At 36.2% G+C, this 20,769-nt stretch overlaps 1 protein-coding gene and 1 long non-coding RNA gene across 2 annotated transcripts in view; one reads left to right on the top strand and one right to left on the bottom strand.

Moving 5' to 3' along the window:
- Positions 1–20,769, top strand: part of LOC100750065 (calcitonin gene-related peptide type 1 receptor-like) — a 134,194-nt gene that overhangs the window by 2,448 nt on the left and 110,977 nt on the right.
- Positions 12,965–20,405, bottom strand: LOC117152540. Its single transcript, XR_004462925.1, has 2 exons — positions 17,173–20,405; positions 12,965–13,386 (listed from the first exon to the last, which is right to left on the bottom strand). It is a non-coding gene; the product is annotated as an uncharacterized LOC117152540 (long non-coding RNA).

Consider the following 20,769-nt stretch of genomic DNA (forward strand, 5'->3'; position numbering starts at 1 on the left):
GGGGGGGGGGTTGAGGCTTTGTTTTCGAGAAAATCGACTTTGAATTTTCGCTCGTTACGCGTGCGGTACGTTATAACGGATCTCACTGTAGATCGTTGTCTCGATGGAAAAATTAAAAAAAAATTTTTATTCTGTATTTTCGATTTCTTTTTTCGCGTAGAATCACCCCCTTTCCTCTTGTACCATCAGTTACCAACCACCCTGTATATTACAACACAATACTCTGCTATTCGATCAAATTTGAGTTACTCGATCGTGGTTAACACTTTGACTGCCACTCAGCGAAGTAGGAATACCATGGTGCAGATGTTCGAAATATTTCGTTACTCTTTTGAGAGAAATATTTGTTGCAAGATTAGCGATCGAAATATAAAGAAAAACGACAGGAAAATAAAAAAACCGAAACTGAACGAAGGATAGACTAGAAAAATAAATTGTAGAAATTGCATTGTTAATGGTAACGCGACTTTGACTATTCGAGTTTGTATTATTCTAGCCTGGTTGATCTTTTTGAAAGTTGAAAAATTGATTTACCTAAGTGTAAAAAGACGTAATTCTCTTTATGCGAAGCACAGAAACGTTTCGCGGTTATTTTTTGAATACGCGAGGTGTACGAGTTGAAGAAAATCCGTGTGGAAAATGAATCAGTTCGAAATAGAAAGCGACGGTGTCTTTTGTTAAGGCTTGTCATTCTTTTAATATATTCCAGTCTCTCTCCGCGTGTAAATTTCAAGGTGAACTGAGATTTGAAAGTGACTAATATTTTTTCGAAATAGAAACGAAAATTTAACAAAACGCGTTCTAACGTTAGGTGATCGATTTATGCATATTTCACGTTTCTTCAGAATCCTTCTATTCGTTCGTACAAAAGCGATTTATTACGAACGTTCCGACAGATATAAATATTTTTCATTTATTTTCAAAATGCTCCCGAACATTTTAATTCGATGCGATTCTTCGATGAAAATGTATCACCAGAGAGATTTAATGAAAATGCACTTGTTCGCAATGGAAAAAAGAAAAATAACGCTTTTCAGATACCGACGGAAATCGATAAAACAATGCGATATCGATTTGTAAATAATAATATTCTTGGTTAACAGGATCACGAAGCGAAATAAGTGTATAATAATATGATAATACGATAAAAATATAATACAATAGATAATTGTATAACAAATACAATTTTCAACGAGTTGAACTTCAAAATATATTAAATACCGTATTCAGAAGAACATTGTATTCGGTGTGCGTTCGCATGAAATTCAAATAGGTTACTATAAATCTGTTTGGCGATCGTGAACCTCGTGATATTTCTTGATTTATAATGTCACTGAACGTGTGTGAAATTCAGTCGCTCGAAACTATAAAAGTTTGAGAATAATGACACAAATAAATATTTCAGTGGAATTCTAAAAACTTTGCACATTTATTTTATTCGATAAAAAATCATTGCGACAACTTATCATTGAGTAAATAAATCAGAAAAGTTGTTACATCATCTGATAATAAACTATACATTATAGGAATAAAAGATATTAGAATTTTCCAAATGGCAATGAATCTTCCCAATATCAAAATAGATACAAGTTTTATAATTTTATAGTTTCATATATCTATATATCTGAATGCACCGAAAAAAGTGAAACTTCTCGTGTTTGAGTCAACAACGCGACGAAGTATCCCGAAGTAAAACGTTAACGAATAACCACGTCCTTGTTCACGATTCTTAGCCTCGAGTTTAAGTAAATATGAATACAAGTTCTGGCTTACTATCAGTTCCGGCGTATTTGCATCTTTCGTGCGTTTCTTTTATTCTTTTTCGTTTACGTTCCATAAAACGGTACTTAAGAACATTACGTCCACTTCGGTCACGTTAACATAATCTTACGAGCGTTTAACTACAGTGTTTTCTTACAAAATTAAATATCTCATCGAGAACATATCGCGCGTGAAAATTGGAAAAATAAATTCCTTCGTTGTAATTCTTCAATTCTTCGTTTAGCTCGTTAACAGGCTGTAAGCAATGTCGCCACGATTATTCAGAATTCGTGCTTAATCAACGAACTGAGGGATTTAATTAGCAACGCGGATCTTCTCTAGCAAACAATTTCTCTAAAAGTGGAATCTCTCTCGTTCGAGAAATCCGATGCCATCTCAGTCGAACGACGAACGATACTGCTGAACGTCGATGCATTTAACGAGATTTACCGATCCTCTGTGTGTTCCATTAATTACGACATCGACGAAGTATGGTCAGCTCACTTAGCAGTCTGCGAACGTTGTCAGAAATGTCGCTATCAGAGAGAATATTCGAACGTGATTCCTCATTAAACCAGGAACACTCTGATGGATAGTGATACGCGCACAACCGCACCCTGTTACGAGGTAAACGTGATCATCGTGCTCTTGAAAAATTCATGGAAATGTTTCAAAAATCTACTCCTATTATTTCGTACGTAAAAGGTTGCATCGAAGTACAACCTGTTTTTGCAGTTACAAAATCCAAAATGCAGTTGCAAATGTTGTTTAGTATCAGTTTGATATTACTTTAATAATATTGCATTTTTAACGTTTCACATCTTATCTCAAAAATCCACTCTTTCCATTACCTTGTAATAGAAAGCTAAAAATTTAAACCAAATATTCAGCCACTGTCCATGTTTTGATATCTGTTGAAATATAATTCTCATTTTCATGCACATAGAACCAGCCTAAAAATCTCCATTACAGTTTAACGCCACTTCACCCGCGCTATACAATTTCCACCTACCGTCGCACCGAAAGCATTTCTCTAGCTTATTAATTAAAGCTCGCATCGCTGGTCCTCGTTTGCACGATTGCAAGCTGAAATTACCTCATCTCGAATGACGCGAATTATCCAGAATTCTCCTCTGTAACATATATTTCATACGCCTTGATCGATTTCGAGATACGTTTATTATCGCGAGAAGCGTATAAAAGATTTTATTTCGGCCGCTATAAAGTGGCCAAAGAAATAGACTCGTCGATAAAAATATACCGATGGAGTTTTACCGGCGTGTTCATAAGCATTTATTCCGCACATGGCCTCGTGATGACTCTCAATGATTAACCGCTGTTACGCTATTTCTGGCAACGGTGCTTCGCGTTTTAGCTTTAATTGATTCTCGTTCATGGTTGCCAAGATACGGTCCTTAAAGTCTTCTCCTTCGATAGTCGAAGCTCCGACGACGAGGAATCGTTCGGATAAGGTTGGCGAATTTTCACACGGAATCGCTATAACGAGGACGAACGCAAGAAAAGATGGAAGGAAAGCAACAGGAGGAAGCATGCAACAGATGGAATTAAAATTAGATCTTCGTCAATTCTTCGCTTATATTGACGTTTAATAAAAATATTGCGGATGAAATAAGTAGAAGCTTTGAGGAGATCGAAGTGAAAAGAAGACGCAGGGGCATCGTGCTTGTAGAATTCAGTAGGAGTTATTTTCCAGTCGTAGAATCTGTTTACGACCATCGTAGAACCATAAAATGTTCTTCGAAATAACGAAATCCCGTGAAAGGTTGTATTTCATGAACTGGAAACGTAAAGGCTGTCTCGCGTCGCATCCAAAGGATAAAACGAGACGCGTGGCATATTATCAATGAACGATCTGGATGATGGTTTTGGAATTTGTAAAACACAGTTCCAGCTATTTCAGAGTTTATTAGCTGTTATTATTGGCTTGGAATTCGTCTTGGATCGTACGTTCAATTCGTTGCACACGAGGAAGCGACATCGGATTTTACAATGTCTGCAAAGTAATATAATAGAATTGTACATTCAGTGAATTCTGAAGTACGTACGAAATTAGGTACAGAGAGGACAATGGAGCCGCGGAAATCTACGCGCCATGATTTTTGAATAATAAGTTCTTCTACAAGCAGAGACTCGATCGCAACTGTGGAATCTGCTACTTTATAACTTTTGGATTATAAAATTCATCGACGGAGACGCCGGAATCATAAAATTTATATATTCTTATTTTTCTCTTTCTCCTCTAGTTCTTCCATAATTTCGAATCTTTCATATTCTTCGGTTTCTGCATCGCGTGATCGATGGAACCGTGCAATTTTCGTAATCCATGATTTTTGGTTACTGGTCTAGCAGACCAGAATTCTAATAAATAAATGCGATAGTAAATCGATACAATTAGCACGAAATCATTGCGAATTTTCCAATAAATCGTTACAAATGTATCGAAGCACATAATATGTTAGATGAGGTACCAGATCGGAAGATTCGCGTGATAGTCATTGCAATTATATGCACAATATGTTCCATGACTTGATCCCAAGCAAGGCAGCCTGTGACAGCATTACGTAACAGCACCGATGAATTTATGGTCGTGATGAGTTGCTCTATAAATTATTCATTTGCTACGCGACAACAGCATTTGAAAAGGGATATGTGTACGTATCGTGGAATACTCTTCGATTACGGAACGAATACAAATGAAACAAGTGTAACCGAACAATTTCAGATCCAACGAAGTTTCTAAGAAGAAACTTTTGCGACAAAGAGAGTTAAATGAAATTAAAACAGCTACGAAATTATATCTTAGGAAGACTAAACAAAACGCATTATCTCGCAAAACAACGAATATTTTCCTCTAGATGATAATTTAATGTAAAACTTGTTTACATAGGATAGAATAGTCTATCCTTTATATAGAATGGACGGAAGTAAAAGTGGATAATTATGAATAGATAAGCATCGAGGAACGAAGTTATATTTTAGCTGCAAGAAATTGGCAAAGAAGGCAGAAAGTGTAAAAATCGATTTATTTGAAATATCCCGTGTTATAGAATATTTTGTAATGCTACGTGAATTTGGCAACAAACACGTCATTCTACGCATTCTACGCACAAGTAATTCAATTACTTAATACTAAAAAGTAAATTCGGCACGAAATACATCATGCAACACGGACTAAAGTATCAGGTTGTCTGAAAAGTTTCTTTCGTTTCATAAGGAAATAATAGACGCACAATGTTTTTTGTTTTATATTAGTTTATCGAATTATGCACGAACATAATAATAGAAAAATAGAACGAAATGGATCATACCTAATTCAATACAATAATATAAAACAGAAATTGTTGTTCATCTATTCTCACCTTATGAAACGAAAGAAACTTCTGGTGGATAATTCTGTATTATCACGCTAATCGTGATGATACAGAATTTAAATATTAGATGGAAAGATAAGTGCTGCTTATTTCATTACAAAATGAAGATTCGTAGTTACAGTAGGAATTGTATAAATTTGTTCCAGTAATTTATCTTCTTGAATCGAAATCGTATTGATGTCTTTAGGCGTACGGAAACAGTTTGTCGATCTATTAATAAAGTGCATCATATCGAACGTTGTATACGGAAGTAATGTTTTAGTTTTTGTCCTGAAGAAAAGCAGAAATGCAACGAGCTCGGTAAAGATTCCGAGAACGTAATCGTAATTTGAATATTTAGATATTACCGTGTGTCACATAGCTCTTATTTCATCGAAATCGTACAAAGGGATTCGTTTGCAAAAAGATAGTTGCTGTTTAGGTATTTTTCTAAAAAAGAAAGAAATAACAATATTAAAGAGAATTTTTTTAGCCATTATCGGTATATTAGATATACTATTTTAACTATTTCTTCTATATTTAACTATTTCTTTTATTTTATATCTTGAATAGTTCATCAGTCTGAGAATTTTCACGCGCGAATCCTGCTCAATCTCGTTAATCGATTTCCGTGAAATAATTTCTTGGATCGATGAGTTACACGCATCTGCGACACGAATTTGTCCGGTAATTGCGTTTCTTCTTGCCTATAAAAATCGATTTCGAGAGAATACACACTTGCAAGCAGCTGTTTCACTCGTTTCGCTATTTTAATAAAGTTTCTTCAAAAATTCGTTTTACGTAGTTTCGTTGGACGATGCTCGCTTTGTACGTTTCGTGTTTTATGTACTTTACTCTATAAATAGGTTGCGGATATTTATGCGTTTGCCAGTAAAGTTCAGAGAAATTGAAAATACGGACAGTGCACTCGATGCGCAAAAATATACAAAATATCCGAAATGTAATACTCTCAGCAATATTTAGCGAACGAAACAAATTTCTAGATTCCTCCTTTTTTTTAATCATATCCAAAAAAAAGAGAAAAAAGGCAAATGAGTAAAATGAAAAAAAAAATTAATTTGAATAAGTATCTGCAATCTAGTTATAATATTTGATGGACGAAAAATCTTTTCTCGGGTTCAATCTCTCTAGTTGTGTCGATAAAAATATGTATTCGCATAAATATCCGCTCTCTATTTATTAGTTTCACCATTGCCGGTTTATTTTCCTTCGTTTCTCTTTCGGACGATACCTGACGATAGCTCGTGTCAGCTACAATTTATCAAATCGAATCGAATTGAACAGCTGAAGGAATAAGATACACTCTCTTGATAATGTCGGCCCAATAAAAGAAATAAATTGACCCTGACTTGGTGAACTCGGAGAGAAAATTCGATTTTATCGGAAGAAACATTTCAAGCAAATTACGAGAACGTTGTTCCTTATTTTTAAAGTTTAACTATTACATTGAGAAACCAGTGCAAGTAATTATCGAGTCGAACATATCGTCCAAAGTGGCAACGATAAGATTCTGTGGTATTAAAATTAGTTTGGAATATTAAGAAAGAAAGTGTCGTTGAATGTTCTTCTCTCAAAGTACAGAAATATTTTTCTAACGCCAAAAGGCTGGCGAAATCGTAGAGCTGAGCTTTCGGTGGGACACGAGGTGCGATATTTCCACGGTGAAGTCTCGTAAAAGGAAACTCGCCCGGTTTAAGCGAGCGCGGAACTTGTAACTACGTGCCTCCTCGTAAACCATTCTCTCTTCTTCGAATCCTCTTCATTTCCTGGTCCCAGCACGTTACCACGGGAAATCTGACGGGAGAGCGTCCTTGCACCCAGTTAACCGACTGAATTTCCACTGCATACCTTTTTACCACCTCGTTCTAACGCCTGTATCTGCCCTATTATTTTTACGTAAAACGATTTTCGCTGTTTCACGAGAAACAGAATCACACAGGCGGAGAATCAGAGTTTTCGAACATTTACGGATCTTTTTAAAATTTCGTTCGACGATTAAAGGTTGAGAAGTGTCATGAAGCAAAGTAGGATTATTTGCTAATGAGTAGAAATTGCGTAAACGCGATATTTTTAAGGAACATAAATAAAACAATTCAGCATGTACATAATACTTTATAAAGCTATACAAAAAATTCGAGGCAGAAATAAAAGAATTCTTTTTATACAGGGTGGTTGGTAACTGGTGGTACAAGCGGAAAGGGGGTGATTCTACGCGAAAAAGGAAGTCGAAAATATAGAATAAAAATTTAAAAATTTAAAAATTTAAAAATTTGAAAATTTGAAAATTTAAAAATTTAAAAATTCGAAAATTTGAAAATTTAAAAATTTAAAAATTTGAAAATTTGAAAATTTAAAAATTTAAAAATTCGAAAATTTGAAAATTTAAAAATTTAAAAATTTGAAAATTTGAAAATTTAAAAATTTAAAAATTCGAAAATTTGAAAATTTAAAAATTTAAAAATTTGAAAATTTGAAAATTTAAAAATTTAAAAATTCGAAAATTTGAAAATTTAAAAACGATCTACAATGAGACCCGTTATAACGAGACGCGATAAAGAGCACGCATATCGAGCGAAAATTCAAAGTCGATTTTCTCGAAAACAAAGCCTCGAACGAAAAATTGTTATTCTATATTTTCGACTTCTTTTTTCGCGTAGAATCACCCCGTTTCCGCTTGTGCCACCAGTTACCAACCACCCTGTATAAGTAGATTTAACGCGAGGCTGTTGACGATGCAGGCGAATGTGCTTAAAGTATCCCGTCGATTATTTTGATTTCTTTAATGAATCTTAGCAGTTTGTGGATGTTGTTCTTCTTGACATTGTCTTTGGTACACGGATTCAGTTTCTGCTTCATGCGACGCGTGTTATACTTCTGATAGGATAAAATAAGATTTTCCCCTGTGACTGGTACGTAGCAATCTTCGCATAGATCCTTTAGCGATAAATAAAAGTAGGCGATTTTTGCGTGGCCTATTCGCCTGCGAGTAATAGCGACTTGGTTTGTTCTGAGCAACGAGAGGGTTAAATCGTATTTTTGGAAGAGCGAGTCGCTGATGTTTTTAACGTGGGCGTGTGCCGTTATAGTCTCCAATCTCTTTGTCATCGCTGGATTAATCAGTTTTTAGGATCTATAACGAAGTGTTCCACGAAGGAGGTCATAGAATATTCATTCGAATTTGAGGACGTGGCGGCCTGTTTAGCGACCTGGTTGGCGACCTCCTCGTTACCTTGGATACCGATGTGGCCTGGAATCATATTAGTTTGATCTCGTTGCCTCTGTCGATGATTTTGCGACAAGGGAAACATTATTCTTGTCGTTATTTGCCTAAATATTTCAATTTCTTCAGCTTCCAAAAATTGTAGAATTTAGACAGACGCTAGTAGGAATTGCTTCTCGTGACCACGATGTCAGAAACCAGAGTTCGATGAACTGGAAATTATTTGAAAGAGAGATCGCGAATGAAACGTTGTCTTGTTAATCGGTTCTTTTACGTTCCTAATATTCTTGATCGAATTATCAAATATTACATGACAGGATTAATACGACAACTGGAAAATATGGAAGAGACCTTTTGATAGAATGATTATCTCGAACATTGCGTTATTAGCGTACTTCGGAATTGCAACAAAGTAAATAGATATATTCCTATAATAATTCTACAATTTTCTGTCACTTTTGAAAACAATTTCGCAATACAGTGGCAAGTGAAATTCTTCGCTTTTCATTCGATTATCGCCACTTTTAGACGCGAAGACGCGATATTTCCAGGTAATCTGATCCCAGGATTCTAACGTGCTACGTGGAATACGGAATCGAAGCTTCTTCCCGCGAAATATTTCACGGCGATTTGCTTCCGCTGACACTCGCTTGATTTCCTATTTGTTCCACGCAATCGTACGTCATTTTTCCACATTCTTTCGCCCGCCAATCAATTCGATACTCTTTCAATCGACGTTAATTCCAGATCATTTCACGCATGAATGTATAATTAAGTGGGATCATGCAAGTATTTATTATTTACCACCAACGCTTTGTGTCGCGTAGATTCTTCCATCCTGAATTTCGATTAAACGCGCGATGAAATTTAAGATTTATCGAGACACGAAGATAGCCTTGATCAACTTTGTTCCACAAATATTGTAATATTCGCATAGACGGTCATCGTGCCCGTTTCGTATCGCGATTTCCAATAAAGCAAATAAACATTCTTATCTTATTAAATATTATTCTTCCTCGTTGTATAGATTGTATTGAATCGATGTGATAGCTTTTGTCACGTGAGTTTAGCGCATAGGTCTCGATAATTACGTCTTTAACCCTTTGCACTCCTAAGTCGAGTGTGACTCGACGTCAGTTTTTATCTCAGCAGCTCCTTCGTCGAGTTCCACTCGACGTTCTTTCAGTGCCACCTTTTTTTGTGAAACGTGCGAATGAAAAGCAGGATTGCATCCTGGAAATTGTTTCAAAATACATCATACGCTTAAAAATTACAAAATACGACGATAGTGCGAATAAAACTGGTATTTAAGTGAATTTCTTTCTTCCTTCGTTTATTTAAATTCCTATTTTTTAGTTAAAGTAAACATCAAATGAAATATTTAAAAGCTGCTGGTAACGACAATGAAATAAAACTCAGAGTGCAAAGAGTTAATATTCATAGTTGTGTGTCAAGTGTTATTTGTCATTTAATTAATTTTTTATCTTCGTGTGAGAATTTAGAACACATTTTCGCCTTTCTCGAATGAAACCATATGCCTCGATCAGAGAAATAAGAACGATCAGTTAACGAAAAGATGACAGGATCGATTCTCCCTCTTCTTAATATTTTCATCAGCAACGTGACTCGCTTCCCTAAAGAAGTATTTTTATACTTCGAATTATAACTGTTTCCATAATATCGCGCAAGTGTTCCTTGGAAACATGCGAGCTTAACCGGTATCGCGTTCTTTAAACTCTCTGGCAAAGTGAATGAGCAGAAGCGCGCGCAAAAGATTCGCGTTCTTCTTTGTGGAAAACATCTCGGAAGGAGAAAATTGATTCTGTCAGCGGAGTGATGAGTTGTAAGTGTGTGCGCGTGTCTCTCCTGTCTCTTCGCTACTGTCGCGTACGAATTATACTTTCCTGTCCCTTTGCTGGGAAATCGCGTACGTCTCGAATAAGAGACGAGTTCTCCTTTTGCTTATCAAGTTTAATAAAGTCTAGATGTTATTCCTCGAATTTAATACAAACAAATTTGATATCTTATTCCTTATTCTTCGGAGAAAGATCGTTGCATTTTACAATTCCAAGATTAAAAATAATTATTCTCTATCGGTCATTACGACGTTTGCCATTCATTCGTAAGTACACATTGTATAACGATTGATTAATTCTCACCTGATCGTATTAATCCTTCCATTAAATGCACCTTCCATTAAAGGCGAGAGACGTATATTAAATTCGTCCTTCATCCGTAAATGATGGAACATCCATAAAAACTCGCATATCGCGTGTCATGAAATATGGGTGACACGAGTATCGAAGTATTAATCCATCATACCACCCTCTGCTTTGATGTCCAAAATCCACAACGAAGGCAGTGTAACTCAACCAAATTCGTGATAATTAATCGATAAAAATCCCGACTGAAACAACAACAGTGACGTTGCTATCGTGGAACGAGCGTCGTTAAAATGCTTGTACGGTCGAATCACGTAACCAAGACGGTAAAAGAATCTTGAAGATTTTATACATTTTTGTATATTTACATATGCAAATCGTAGACATATAAATTTCCTATAGATGCATAGAAATCCGCGTACTATGTACTATTTTACATATTACGTGTTAGAATCGTACGATAAACCTGCAGCTCATTGGCAACCACATCTTCACACGTCCACTGATTTCCATTCGCATCCAATACAATTTCATACATATTAATTTCTCATTACGATCTCGTTACATTTACATTACGGAACATTTAAATGTTGCAAAATACGTTATTTCGCTATTTCTAATCCGTGAAATGCCGAAACTTTTCTAGTCCATGAAATCTATCTCGTTGCAACGGTTCTAGAAAATTTGATAACCTAGATCGTCGATGGCAATCAACGCGTCGAATCAACAAACGCGTTGAAGAATGACAGCTATCCAGAGAATTTACGTACAAGGAAACTCGAAGGTTATAGGAATATGGATGTTGGATGTCCGAGATCCTGCGGACAAAAGGAAGGGTGAAACGACGAAGCTTACTTTGCTCGGCGTAATGGAATTTCATTGTGGGTTATGGACGACGTTCTTGTTCGAAAATCGCCGGCAATCGAGAGACATTGAGCCGGGATAAAAACACGATTATAATTGAGTTTGAAGAGGATATCTCTAATGGATAGTCGTTATCGTTCGTTCCTGAGCCAGATCGAGGAATATTTGCGTAATTTTTGATTACGAGTAAGAGCGAAGGTTTCTCACATTTTCTCGACACTCGATTTTTTCTCCTCGTTATTTTCCGACCCAACGAATATCACGGAAACTCGTATCGAAGGGAGACGCCTGACAGACGTTTGGCTCTTTCTGCGATAATTCGTCATGAGCCAACAACGAAGTGACGTTCTAACTTCGTATCATCGATGTAGACATCCGGAGAATCGCGGATGTTCCATAGGTTTTCCCTTTGCTCGTTTTTCACCGTACCAATTCAGTGGCGAAATTTCGCTGGTGGAAATGAGCGTCGCTCGGAATGCGGTGTCGTGTTTCGCTAATGATCATTCTCGTCAAAAAGCTCCGTGCTTTATGGTCTCTCTGCTAACCAGATACTTTTGTTTGTAATCCGATGTTGACGTTGTATTATGTTACTGGCGAGTAAAACTACACCTCCTGTCTACTTTCCATTGCCGATCTAATTTTAGTTCTGGAATTCGTTGCAACGTTAGAACTACGACCGAGTGAAGTATATCTGATCATCGGCTCGACGGATTAATCGCTTGCACGACAAAGATACTCTGAATGTTTTGGGAAATGCGTTAAATATTAAAATACTCTGTATAACAAACTTGAAACCGACGTATGACAATTATAGGAAAGTAGAAGAATTGTAAGAAAGTGAAAAGTAGAGAAGATACGCAATAAAGAAGATCGGTCTTTCATACTTAATTAGAGATCATTTAAATTGGCAAGAACTCACCCTTCTGAATCTATAAAATTCCTATGAAGAGTTATGAACTGGTCGAAACGATTGTTATATTAAAATATAATAATATTTCAGACCTCTAAATATACTAGTTTAGAGATAACTTTAGATATTAAGTATTAGATACGAAATGATGTTAAGGGGAACTGTATTATACAGGGAATACAGTTCATCAACTGTGATTATTTTCCTAAAGAGGCAATGAGTGTTTGTGAGGCCTTAAATTGCATAAGTAGAAGGGGTTCTAAATGGAATATCAGTTAGAGGATAAAAGCTTTAATACAACAGAGAGACTAGTTCAAAGAGCTTAGAGGGAATTAATTTTGGTATTTGTCGTAGTAAGAGGAGCATCTGTTAGCATCCATGTATTGTGTTAAAATTCATCAAACATTTGGATTACCGCCAAAATTTGTTTCACATGCTACGTACATTTCCCTACCTATTTTAGTATGCATGGAATTCGAAAAATTTTAATTAAAGTGTTTGCGGCGCTGTTGCAGAAACTATGAAATTAAGATGCTACGATCTAGAGGCAGTGCATTAAAATTGTTTTAATTAGTTTGTTCAAATAGAACAGTGGCTGTATATGAGCGAGAGAAAGCAATTACGTAATAATAGAAATATAAAATTGCGTAACTTGTCGTTATTCTGATATTGTTTATTTATCGATTAGTGTTAAAATACATCCAAACAAATTAGAATTTTCGTGCAATTTCATTGTATCAAAATTATACTCAGATCTCGTCTCACGCGTTACCTTTTGCGTAAGATACCTGAGAATGTACAAAATAATATATCGAGTCGCTTCATCGCGTATCGACTGAAATTAATTTTTCAACTTGTTAAGCTGCGGTTGCAATGATAAATTTGCACGCAAGACGCTGATGTATAGGCGTTGCAAAGTGGAAACAGCAACGAAAACCCCGTGGTTTTAGAGGGCACCAACATCAATTTCATTCGGGTCAGAGTGCATCATTGCTAAACCGAATGTTTGGACAAGCATGCAAATGGCAACAGGTTATACGTGGCATCTGTTGCTTCTCGATTCGATTACCGCCGCCTCTGAAAAATTGGGACGATCATCGTTATTGATGGATATGTAAATTCCGACAGGGAGAACAAATTTCTAGGATTTTCAAAGCGGCATAAAAATATCGGACAGTATTTATATTTTGATTTTTACATTTTCATCGTTACACAGATATTTCGTTGATAATTATTTTCAACTTTATCGATAAAATTTAGTGACGCAAGTCATGAACATTAAATTTCGTACATTAAATTCTCAAGATGCTCCCTAATCTTTGCTGTATTTTATTCCAAAATATACCATCACTTATAAAGCATTAAACATTTTCATATAAACGATTATACAGGATGGTTGGTAACTGGTGGTACAAGCGGAAAGGGGGTGAATCTATGCGAAAAAAGAAGTCGAAAATATAGAATAAAAATTTTTCGTTCGAGGCTTTGTTTTCGAGAAAATCGACTTTGAATTTTGGCTCGGTACGCGCGCACTTTATCGCGTCTCGTTATAACGGGTCTCACTGTAGATCTTTGTCTCAATTGACGTTACTTTTTTAATTATTTAAATTTTTAAATTTTTAAATTTTTAAATTTTTAAATTTTTAAATTTTTAAATTTTCAAATTTTCAAATTTTTAAATTTTCAAATTTTCAAATTTTTAAATTTTTAAATGTTTATTCTATATTTTCGACTTCTTTTTTCGCGTAGAATGACCCCCTTTCCGCTTGTACCACCAGTTACCAACCACCCTGTATATATAAAGTAATATATGTAATAACATGTTTATTTTTTAATGTATAAAATTAATAGAGAACGTCTTAATAGTCTTGGCATGTAACGCACTAAACTTCTAACGAACTTCTATCGTATTCTATTCGATACAGTTTATACAATTTAGCAAATAGAATGTAGAAATATATAGGACATATGTAACAACATATTTATTTTTTAATATATAAAATTAACAGAGAACATCTTAGTCGTGTTGGCATGTAACTCACTAATTTTCCAACGAAATTCTGTCGTATTTTATTCAATTACAGTCTATACAATTTAGTAATAGAATGTAGAAATATGTAGGACATATGTAAGAAGATATTTATTTTTTAATGTATAAAATTAACAGAGAACATCTTAGTCGTGTTGGCATGTAACTCACTAATTTTCCAACGAAATTCTATCGTATTTTATTCGATACAGTTTATACAAATTAGCAAATAGAATGCAAAAATATGTAGGAAATGGAACGCAAATCGATAGAGCTCGTCGACAAAACTTCACAAACGAGAAGATTAATGGTCTGTCCGTTTTGGGTTACCGAGATAACGCCGGAGTCGATGTAGACATTGCAAAAACACGTAGCGTTAGGGATTTCACGTCTTACGATGTAATTGATGTACTTAGCGTGCATCAACAACGGCAGTTTGTTGAAGCTTCACGTTGTTCCTTCGAGGATAAAACTAGACGATTAACAGCTCATGAAAGATAAACAAAATGCTACCAGAGATAACGTACGAGTTAGATAATCGACGTGTTTTTATCTGTCGCGTAGTTTAGGGATTCACGATCGCTTAACTTCTACTTTTAATATCTTTCGATCTAATTAATCGAGATTTTTGAACACGTTATAATAAATAAAACGGAGCGTCGATACTTTTTGCAGCTACTGTATATTATTATTACGTTGTTACATTTTAGTATATTTAACAAACTTTGTCTTTAATACTGTAATTATCAGTCTGTAATACGTATCTAAATGTTTCGTATATAAATCGATATAATTCAAACGATATTTCCTTCTACAAAGACATGGAAAACTTAGAAACTTTTGTACGCCAGAACTATGCATATACAGTCAACGTTATCGATACACGTTATCAGAATACGATAGTTCGACTCAGATTGGCAAAACAGATTGCTAGATGCTGTTTCCGAGCAACAAAAAGAACATGTTTTTTTAGGATCAACAAAACCGATCAATGCTCGATCTGCAGTGATCAGGAGTTGGAAAATGCGTAACGTTTTCTGTTCAGCTGCGTTCGGTAACGAGCTTGCAGACGCCATATCAGAGGACCTTACCCGCGGTTTTTACGAAATTTAAACGAACAACAAACCAAATCGATTTACTGCTGCGTTCGAATCGCATTAAAAACAGGGGCGTTTTGCCTACATGAATAGAACATAAGCTTAGAAATAGGGCATATGGTAATAAGTTTCTCGTAAACGGAATATTACACCTGTGTTGACTAAAACACAACGCGATAGTCATAAGTTTGTATATTATGCTACGCGCGTTCATATATTATTATTATTAACTCAGATGATATTATTAAAGTTAAAGTAGATAAATCTATATAATTATGTCTCTGTCTAAATAAAAATCAATTTTAATTCTGGCGAAAATATCTGTACATATTAAGTTGTCCGGAAAGTTTCTTCCGTTTTGTGAGGAAATAATAAACGTACAAGGTTTTTTGTTTTATATTATCTTGTCGAATTACGTATGATCCATTTTGTTCCGTTGAGGTAAACACCGCGACATTTCACAGACTTGGTTTCACGTTTGTATAAATGTGCACTGTCGTAAAAGACACGTTTGCGAAAGGAAGACGCTGTTCGGACAAGCTAATATTTCCAGTAATTGTAAAGAAAGAAAATCCGAGATTCCGCGTCATTTTGGTAGTTGCAGCGTTAAAATTCGCCGGGACGTTTCGACTTTAACAAAACGCTAAACGACATGGAAATGTGTGGATTTGCAGCTCGATAGCCGAGCTTCGTAACGTCCCTATCGAATCTTCCTTCGTACGTATTGTACGGAAATATTGCGAAACATCCTGTACGAATTGTTTTATCGTTGGATCTGAAAATGCGTGCGCGAGCTACAGTGATTATAGGGCATGGCGCTGAAGGGATAGCGTGGCGATTCGATCGGCGCCGGGGAAAACAGGATGCAGTCAACAGGGTGGTTCGTCTGCTTTTGTAGTCACAGTGGGAAATCAGATGAAACCGGACTCCTGATACGGCTGCATCGGCTTCGACGTAAATGCATACGGTGGTCGTGTGTATGACGTTTGCGTGACACGCGAATGCCGGGAATCGATAACGTAATTCCACTGGACGTGAGAGCAGAATCGATCACGTGGATCGCGCGCAAAACTACGAAGCAGGTTTTGTTAAATCACACTCCGTGTAATTTCATTTTCTACCGATATCGAGCCTCGACGCTGCAATTATGCTACGCGCGTCTCGCACTCCTTCTAAATTCAATCTTCACACGTACGTTATTGTCCGTAAATATTCCTATATTTGGATCTCTTTGCATAATAACAAGCCGTAATTTATAAGACGCGTTTTTTTTATAAATTTTTAATTCTACGATGTTACACTGACGATATCAGTAAACCGATGGGTTTGTCAACTCGTTTGTTACGACTTTGCAATTTTACACCGAATGAAATGACTGGCTCGTCTCGAACTAGTTCAAACGAAGAGTTTCGATATTCTTACAGTTACTAGAATTATGCCGATGCTTGTGACGAGTTCAACGTCGTCTTTGATTAAAATAGAGAGATTTTAAAATAGGAACGCATGCTCGTTTAGTCGCATCCCGTTTAATCGCCATCTCATATCGATTATAATCCGGATTTACTTCCGGTGCGTATACGAACATGGAAATTTGTCTATTTCTAGCGTTAACACAGGTAAACATTTAAGGGAAGAGAAGGTAAAACTGTGTTTCAGTTATCCTACAGAAAAATTCACGAGAGGCGTTCGATTTGTCAAGCACGATTCTATCGAGTAGATGAAATTTGAAGTTGTCACTGCGGAAATACATGCGTATCGTGATAGTCGGTTTCTAGGTGTTGGAAATTCCACGATATCACTTATCCGACGATTTGCCAACATCCAATCGTACGGTCAATTTGTACGTCCCGACGATTTGAATCTATCGAGCGTGCCATACTAAGTACGGTGTGCGTCTATCTGACGTGGTTGTCGGATGAAACTGAAACGCAGAAATGTTTACTATTCGTCGTCGTTCAGCTGAACGAATGTAGTAGCATGTTTTTCACGGTTGATACGGTGTATAGCGTATACGTGTATTCGTTGCAAGTTAATGATTCGCGAGTTTCCGCTAAGAAATTTATACGCTGCAAGAACGATACTGAATTTTAGTAAAATAATCTGTTACCGGTCTGACAAAGTAGTACGGGATGCGCTTTCGTTTCCATTGAATAGTGATTCGATTCTCAGTCATACGTGGGCCGAAATTAATTACTTTTTAGAACCAACGAATCTACAAACACGTACGTCCAATCTACATTTTTTCTTACGGATAGTTTTACGAAGTACACGCGTCTAACATCGAAATCTCTTTCCAGCTAAAACATATTTTCTTCGATGATACGAGTTTCTTTCGTAAAGAGAAATAGTTGAGTGTTAAAATAACGAATCTGTGATTACCATTTATTAACATTTATCTTTGATCTCTCGATAAAATTTCAGCAACTTTCAATGCCATTATGCAAAATGTTGACGAGTAGTTAATTACAATATGCCCTACGGCGACTTACTAGCGTATTACCGCGGATATAATAGCAAAATTGGGACGCATGTGGCGTGCAAGTGCAAAAACGAAAACTATAGTACGTTCAAGGCGAACATTCAGCAACTCTTTTGTGCAACTCCTACGCTGTAACAATTTATCTCGCTACTTTTTTCGCCATGCAAATCGTTCTATCCTTAAAGATCGTTTCTTCGAAATTGCTATCGTATGTTATTGTCGTTCTCGAACCATCTTCGTTTTTGTGACACGCGATTTGATAAAAATGTTGTGCCGAGGTAAAGCGCAATGAAAATTTGTCAATCTCGTTAAATCCAATCAATCTCTTGCATCGATCGTTTCTATTATAGATCGAATGAAATAAATACTATTTGAGAGTGACAATGATAAATAAGAAAGGCGTTAAGTCAGTTTCAACGACGCTTTTGCGTTTTAATTACCAAGGTGTTCAGCTGGGAACTTAAGGGATTCGAAATTCCCTTTCAGACGCAGTTTGAGCGGAAAGCGAGTTTCGTTGGTTAAGAATCTTCTTCCATTTCGAGTGAAATGTTCTTTTGTTTGTTAAACACACTAAAGGTTTCTTCCTCCTTGTCCCTTTTGTCTCGCCAAGCAAGTAGCATTTCTCTATTCGAATTGAAAGCTACATTAGAGCATAAAGCTGCATTAAATTACCATTCACGGCTCGTTACACGATTATGTCGAAATCAATGAAATTAATTACGGTGGAAGTTAGATGAACACGTAGATATATTTCTTTAAAATCGAACGACTGAGGAATATTCTTTCATTTCTTTTTTATAAGTACTCGCTTATCTCGTGTTAATCATTACGATAAGTAATTAGTAGACTGTAAATATTTCTGCAAATTAATATTTTTCTAACACGAAGAAATGGAACCTATGTATTCGTTTCATCCACTTAACTGAACTTCCAAAATTAAACGTTAAAATTGGCAAAGTTGTAAAACGGGGAAATTCCTTCATCTGCAAACGAAATTGTCAATTTCATCGATTCCTATCGAATACGAGATTTTAAACAAACGTCGAAAACTCATCTCTTTGCTAAGTATGCAAACACCTTAAGCTACCTACTTCTGAGGAGCAACAAATTCCAAATGTTCACCAGTTAAATTCCGCCTGTTTGTCGCAGCAGGCAAAATATTCCAGGACCAAGAGCGTTATCCTTTTACAAACTGGTCCCGCGAGTCGTCGTTCTTCTTTCCTCTGTACGGAAACTTTCGTGGGGAAAAGTGGTCCCCGATCGAGTGTATCGAAATTGGGATGGAGGCGAAGCAAGAGGCGAGAACTTGCGGAACTTGCTATTCAATTTTCGTGGCCGAGCAAGTTTCGCGAAGCGCTTCGCCCTCTATTTTGCCATGTAAATGAAGAGCGATGCATAGTCCGCAAGTCCTTTGGAACTGCTTTAACAGGATGGCATTCCCCGATGTGTTTCACGTGAAACCGCTATTATAGGCAGAATCCACGTCTGCGTTAGAAACGCGAAATCGCCCGATGAAAAAATAGAGAAACAGAAAATTTCTATAACAAACGACGTACCATAGTAACTTAAATTAGAACTTTAAAAAGAAGATGTACATGCGTTTTTACTTTTCTTTTGTGCATCGTTGTATTTACGAAAAATGTCAAAGCGTAGAAAAATGGATTTCTCTACGTCATTTATCTTTTTTCTTTGTCATTTTTTGTCTAACTTCAACTGGGACGCTTACGCGAATCGCTCTGTATAGTTGTCAGGAAAATTCATTAAATCTAGCAGAAACCAGCGATTCGTCGTTATTGATGATTTATTCTCGAAACTAATATTTCGCACGGTGGAAGCAAAGATCGTCGAGTTGGTTGAGCGATTATAAAGAAAGAGCGAAACGTGGAAATGGTAACAGCCATCAAATTTCGTTCAAAGCGCACATCAAGTACTAACGTTTCTGTTTGCTTTGGAAGGAAATCGAATTCTCGTTAGAAATTCTGAAACTGTGATTTAGGGATCGGGCTGAAGAAAAGATCGATTATGAACGTGGATGTAGAGAGCCGGTTCGTGTCCGCTGTTCAGTTCGACAGCGTTCTCTTTTTAATTTCTTCGCTTTGTTTCTTTTTCTAGTTTCAATTCTTTGCACGCGTGCCTTACGTTCACGGGATATTTAAGTGAGCCGCTGTTACGGATTAAACGGTAATTCATTTCTTCGATATTAGTTTTCTTTTGCTTTCCGTGAACTTCGTTAATACTCTTCTCTCTACTTTTTCACTAAACAGAATGACAAGCAACTTCTGTTTTCATTACTAACGCAATGATTAATTTCCTTCTCTTTATTGACCAATGCGGATCAACTGTTACGAATTTACCGTGGCTAATTTTACTTTATTATTAATTATGCTTTCTAACATTTCACGCAGAAATTAACCTTCTTTTACTAATCTTGTTACAATTATTTCTATCTATGCTATGATGAATAGAGGCGAGATTGAGAGTGGCTAATTTTACTTTATTATTAATTATGCTTTCTAACATTTCACGCAGAAATTAACCTTCTTTTACTAATATTGTTACATTTATTTCTATCTATGCCATGATGAATAGAGGCGAGACTGAGAGCGTCTTATTCGCAAGTATCCGAATCATTAAAATGGAAAAGAAACGTGCAACAGAGTGAATCGACGTGGAAAATAACGAATTATGAAGTTGTATGTTTAGCGTAGAATTCTGATGTTTAGTCGCGTTAAACATGATCGATCAATGTCGATAAACACTTTGTTCGTTCTTTGCTTTTCTTTACCACACATCATCGCTCGTTACGAGTTTCATATTTAAAGTTCTTCAATGGACTCGAGGAATGTGTAATCACT

This window comes from Bombus impatiens, unplaced genomic scaffold (assembly GCF_000188095.3).
Source record: "Bombus impatiens unplaced genomic scaffold, BIMP_2.2 scf_0060, whole genome shotgun sequence".
Taxonomy (NCBI): Eukaryota; Metazoa; Arthropoda; class Insecta; order Hymenoptera; family Apidae; genus Bombus; species Bombus impatiens.